Source organism: Marmota marmota, unplaced genomic scaffold (genome assembly GCF_001458135.2).
Source record: "Marmota marmota marmota unplaced genomic scaffold, marMar, whole genome shotgun sequence".
Classification (NCBI taxonomy): Eukaryota; Metazoa; Chordata; class Mammalia; order Rodentia; family Sciuridae; genus Marmota; species Marmota marmota.
This window is the reverse complement of record NW_026000242.1, coordinates 23,316,997-23,323,255: the sequence shown is the minus strand read 5'-3', so window position 1 is coordinate 23,323,255 and position 6,259 is coordinate 23,316,997.

Sequence of the window (6,259 nt, the reverse complement as noted above, 5' to 3'; positions counted from 1 at the left end):
CTCATCCATTTTGTTCATCATATTTGCTTAATTTCTATTAAGAAGAAAATAACTGTTGTAGAGTGAATTTTTTCAACATCCGCCACATGCAATTTGTCCCCAACTTCTTATACCTTACTCTTAAGATTCTCTGCAATTCATTCCCTTGAAACATTCATTCATAATCTATGATTTCAAATATTGTAATAGCTCCCTAACTGGTTTTTCTTCTTTAGGTCTATTCATCTTCAGAATTATCTTCTCCTGATTAAGCTTTGTAAGGATTCCAATCCCTTAAGATGATATACAAGTCTCTTATTTATATAGCTGTAACTTACACCAATGCTGTTACCTGTTCATCACATTCCAGAGGTGTTAGCATCTACCCTTATTTACTAAGTTTAACTTTCCTGAACACATACATTTTAGACAGGTCTCTATGCTCCTATCACATTTGGACAAATATAGATATTGACATATGCAATAAAGACACTAATATCCATGTAGATTCAGGCACAGACACTAAGATGTAGATGTACATCCTCCTTGCATAGTGAAGAGTGAGGAATTCTTCAATATCCTGCATAGTCCAGAGAGGACCTCTGTTAAAGTACTTCAGATGTTTCATTTACTTCTCAGGACTATAAGTTTTTTTAAAAGCAAAGATTATGCATCTTTCTATGTGACATAGTGTTAGAAAATTAATAGTGCAGACATTGATTAAAAGAAGGAAGGAATTAGGGCTGGGGTTGTGGCTTAGTGGTAGAGCACTCACCTAGTACATACGAGGCCCTGGGTTTCATCCTCAGCACCACATAAAAATAAATAAATAAAATAAAGACATTGTGTCCAACTACAACTAAAAAATAAATATATTAAAAAGAAGGTAAGAATTAAAAAGCAAAATTTGTATTAGTTGTAAGATTAATCTACCATATTCAAATTAATTTCAATATTATACTTGTCCAAATAACACTGTCACAAAGAACCTCAGATTAGAGTTCTGTAAATAAAAATTTATTTCAGAAAACTTTTTTTAAAATAAAAATACATTCAGTAATCCTTAAAATGAGAAAAATATTCAGCCAAAAAAAAAAAAAGAAATTATGTCATTTGCAGGAAAATGAATAGAACTTGAGACTATGTTAAGCAAAATAAGCCAAAGTCAGAAGGTCAAGGATCCTGTGTTTTCTATTATATGTAAAAACTGGACAGGATAAATGTGAAGTAAGATGGTGGGATGATCCCAGGAAAAGCAAAGGGAAATCCATAGAGGAAAGGGACCAAGGGATGAGAGGAGATAAGGGAGGGGAGAAGGCTTGAAGGCTTGGAGAGGTATATTGGCCAAATTATATTGTCATTTTGTGTGCATGTACTAAAATGTCACAACAAATTCAACCATCATGTATCAATAAATGTCACCAAAAAAAGGGGGAAAAATTAAAAATGAGGAAAACAAATCCCTGGACAGGGAGTAAAATGAATAGGTATTGAGTTACATAAAGAATAATTTGAATAACACTTAGAACAGCTCTCTTTTCTGATATTTAGTCTGCTAATATTTGTGTAAATTTTATAATAAGAAGGGTTTGTAGATGGTAATTTGATTTTAAGTAAAGTTCTCTGAGAGCTGTAGCAAACACTTTTTTGTTTATAATTTTTATAAGAATATTGCTACTTATTTGGAAACTTCATTTAATAGGACATAACACTATAATGAAAGGAAAAAAATGTCAATGTTTAATGAAATAGGAATACACAGAAAAAAATTACTTCATGATCTCACTTATATGAAAAATCAAGAATAGTCAAAAACAGAAGCAGTGAAAAGTGTAGTGGCTAACAGTTTGTGGAGTGGGAAGAAATGTGAAGAAGTTGATGAAGGAATACTAACTTGCAGTTATGTAGGAGCAATATTATAAAAACTATAGTAAATGATATCATATTTTATACTTTAAATTTGCTGAAAAAATAGATTCCAGGTATTTACCATACACACACGCAAATAAAGTAACTATGGAAGGTAATGAGGAGGTTAATTTGCTTGACTGTGGCAATTATTTGCACACACACACACACACACACATATATATATATATATATATATATGTCTTACATATACATTATATATTAATATAATGTTGTGCAACTTTCCGATGAAAAATGCAGCTACCAGTTTGTGTATTAGAGAAAGACAAGCTTGATGTGCTTGGTAATTTCTATTAGATGCAGCTCTTCCCTCAATAAGCAAGGCAGTGATTCCACTAAGAAGATAAACCCAACTGAGATGTCAGAAAGAGTATCTTTTGAAATATTTTAGACCATGTTAATGTCTCCCACATTAAAAATGATTCCTTATGTGCACTATCTGCAGTCAGACTTAGTAAAATCTGACTCACAAACATGTTTTGTCTCAATACTGGAAAAATTAAAAAGTCAACAAATAGACTTCAAAAGGAAATACATACACACACACACACACACACACACACACATATCATCCCTTTATGGAGAACATATTTTCATTTTGAAATAACTGGCATAATTGAGAGCAAATCATGCTAAGATTTGTATTCATACCAGTCAGTCTAAGAAATCTGAGAAGCTGAAATTTTAATTAGGTCACATGAGAATAGAAGTAATGTAAAGTGAAAAAAGTGGGGAAACTCTACTTTTCCTTTATGGATATGGAGGATAGATGGGCAACTGCAGCTTGCTCTCTGTGCAGGGCTGGCATTTGTAGGCTCTGCTTTACCAAGGAGAATATGCTCAAAGGATAAACAACAGACAAAACTGGACCTGGAGAAAAGAGAGGGTGGCCTGGAGTGGAAACTGACTATAGAGTTCCAATGCTCCTGGTGTTGGATTCTTTTGCCCTTGTTTAAAAAAAAAAAAAAAAAAAAAAAAAAATCTGTGGCCAGACACTTGAAGGTTGTTTTATTTATCATTATTTTTCTAATATCCAAAAATCTCTAGTAGAGTGACTTTTCTATTACTGCTTAAAACCTTCCTATGGTCAAGCATAAAGTTTTCTCTAAAATTTCCTGACATATTAATTGTGCTGATCTCCACTGAAAAACAACCACACTTCCTGACTTCCAAGCCTCGTCACTGTTGGTGGCCTTGCATTAAGTCTCCCTGTGACCACAGAACACATATTGCTGTCACTTTTACAGTACACATTATTATGATTTACCTGTCTTTGATTGTTTTTCAGTGGGGTCTATTATAATTCCTTCTGCTGCTGGGTTCTTATCAGTATCTGCTACCTCATTAGTCAGCATCACTTAACAAAACTGCCTCAGCTGAAGAGATGCCACCTTGCACAGCCTTTTGGCTTTCCTTGGGACTAGCCAACATAGCCTCTTTTCTCTTCTCTACAAGAACACCATTAGCCCTTTTTGAACTGATGATTAATAATCAATTAACAGTTGATAACAAAATTGCACTATGTTGTACTTTGACACCTGGAGTAATTTATTTTCATTGCATTAGGAGATTCTCTCCAACAATTACAATAAAAACAGTTTTATAGTCTGTGATTCCTTCCTTTCATATAAAATAAGTGTAACAGGAAATAAATGAGAGGCATATAAAAGAGATGTCACATAGCTAGGATATAAGGATTAATTTTTGTTACCTATATTAAGTGGGCTTGGGATACTTACAAGAAAGGTGCTATTTAAGCATAAAATATTAGTGTTGTATCCGTACTTGCATAGCTTATAAATTATATCTTGAAATTTCACAGACACAAAGCAAGTTTTTACTATTGTCAGCAAGCAAAGCAAACATAGCTGTTCCAGAGCAGCCTCCTGCGTCATCAGAACAATTGCCAGCTGAGCCCTGATACCTTTGTTGCTACCAATTACTCTAAGCAATGGTTGATGATGGCTGTGGTAGAAAAAAAATACACTCCAATTTCTACATGTCAGGAAGAACTTCACATAATAACAGGAAAGTAGTTTCCTTAACTCTAGGATTGAAAAGTTGATATAAGTAGCATTGATGGCAAAAAAATATTATACAACAAAATGTATCTTCAGAAGAGAATAGCATTTATTATAAAAGCTATGTATTTTCTTGCAAAATTGTGGGCTGTTATATGCCAATTAGCATCTTGAATAAGGTATTATTCAGGCACAATACTACAACTGGGAAAATATATGATGATTCACTTTTGCTGTGTATGAAAAAAGTTCTGTAAGAATCTAATGTTTAAACCCATTCATTTCTTTACAGCACTTAGCATAGTAGGTTTTTAATAAGTGTTATTGAATGAAGCATATATCTCTGATTATATGAAAATGCCATTAACTTCCAACTCATAAATTTATTTTGGTATTTTGCCTTGTTATGCACCTGTGCTAGAATCATTTCCTCATATTACTCTCCCTATATATGAAGTATGTTATCTGTGCCTAGTAAGAACATCTTGTTTTGTTTTGTGATTTAATTGTTTTATTCTAATCAGCATGGAAATTGGTTTAGTGAACAGGTTAGGAGCATTAAAGTAGAGGCAGATTACTAGATTTTGAGCTTCAGTTAGGTCTTTAATATAAAATGGAACAGTTCACCTAAAACATGCCTACTTTGATGCCTTCCATAGTTAGCCCTCCATAAATGTTAATAGCTTTTGTGAGTACAAGATTATCTACTAAAATGACTATTTTGCAATTTACCAATGTGTTTCTCAGGTGTTCTATGTTAAATAATCTGTATAACACTTTTAATGGCTCATTTCCTAATTTGGGGTTCCTATCATTCCCTAAAAATTCAAAGTCCCTAGGAAAGAACTTAAATGACATTGCTAATTAGAACATGAATGCCATCTAGTGGTCGATATTGCTAACTTCAGGATCACTAGTGAACAGGAAAAACAGGAAAAAAAAAAAAAAGAAAAGATGAATCTGCTTCAGCTTTATAATACAGCCTCATAGGAAGTCTCAGCCAAAAACCAACCAAACAAACAAAAAAGCACCAACAACAAAAAATAAAGAGGCTTCCTATGAGAACACTACTGAATCAATTAAAATCTAAACATAAAGTGCATCAGTGTTTGGGTGTGATTTTTTTCTTGATATATACAAAGCATGAAGCTCTGTAAGTAAACAGATACCAATATTTTAAAACCTAATTATGAATATAGATTAGAAATAATATGAGTTCACGTGTAGACGAGACCAGAAAGGATTATAAAAAGAGATGGGTATAGTATATGATATTAATTTTTGGAAGAAAATTTATTTTAATTTAGGGCCAGAAGTCAAAGATAGGTCAAGTGAATGTGTCCAGCAGACTTGCAAAAGAGGGAAGAGGTAGAAAATGATTGATCTATAGCACAATGTGATAGTACTTCAACAATCAGACACAACAAATTACACCAAATATAAGAAACCATTACATTTTTACCCCAGATTGAGAAGTTTTGGTGGTTAAGCAGAGAATCTGGAAAAATATCTAGTCATGAGAATATAAATCCAAAATCTTTCATTCCTTTACAGAAACAACTTCATATGTTAAGAGCTTGGTGATATAAAGCTGTGCAAAATAGACTTAGCATCTGGGAAAGCAAATGTATTAAAGCTGATAGGCATCCTGAGACCAAGGTTATAGCCAAGAAAAAATAGAAATACTTATTTCAAGGAAGTTACTGAATGAAATGCAATGAGTAAATTGTACTTTTAAGTTAGTAAAATTTCAACCTTTACTACTATTTTCTGAAATCTACTTTCACTGCCAGTGATTTTTGTGTTTTTCAAGGAAGGAACATTTTTGTTGAACTAAGATATGGCAGAGGATGAACATGAATCTACATTTAGATCAGACATTGCATCCTCAGTAAGCAAATGTTCCTATATGACCACCAAGACAGTCAAACAAGAGCTGCTCCTTCATACCTCTTCACTGATTTTGGTTGCAGATGTCATCAATACATCCACAAAATGAGCTCCGTTCTTAAGCACTGTTTGTTGAAGCAGCTGTTAAATTAATTAAGTTGGTATAATTTCTAACCATGATTAAGATATGTTTATTTTTCTTAAAAAAAAAACAGCATTGGTATTAGTAAGATGAATGTTCTAAGAAACCCACATAAAAATTTAAATACTCATACTTTTTTTCCAGTTCCAGTGAAAGTTTACTTTTGACTCCTAATGTTTTCTTTTATATTTATAGAGAATATAGTGTACACTGACAATGAAAGGTTTTCATTTTCTTAATTATACTTTTAAGTACTTTCATGTTCCTGCTCTTATTAAAAGATAACACAGAGGATTAA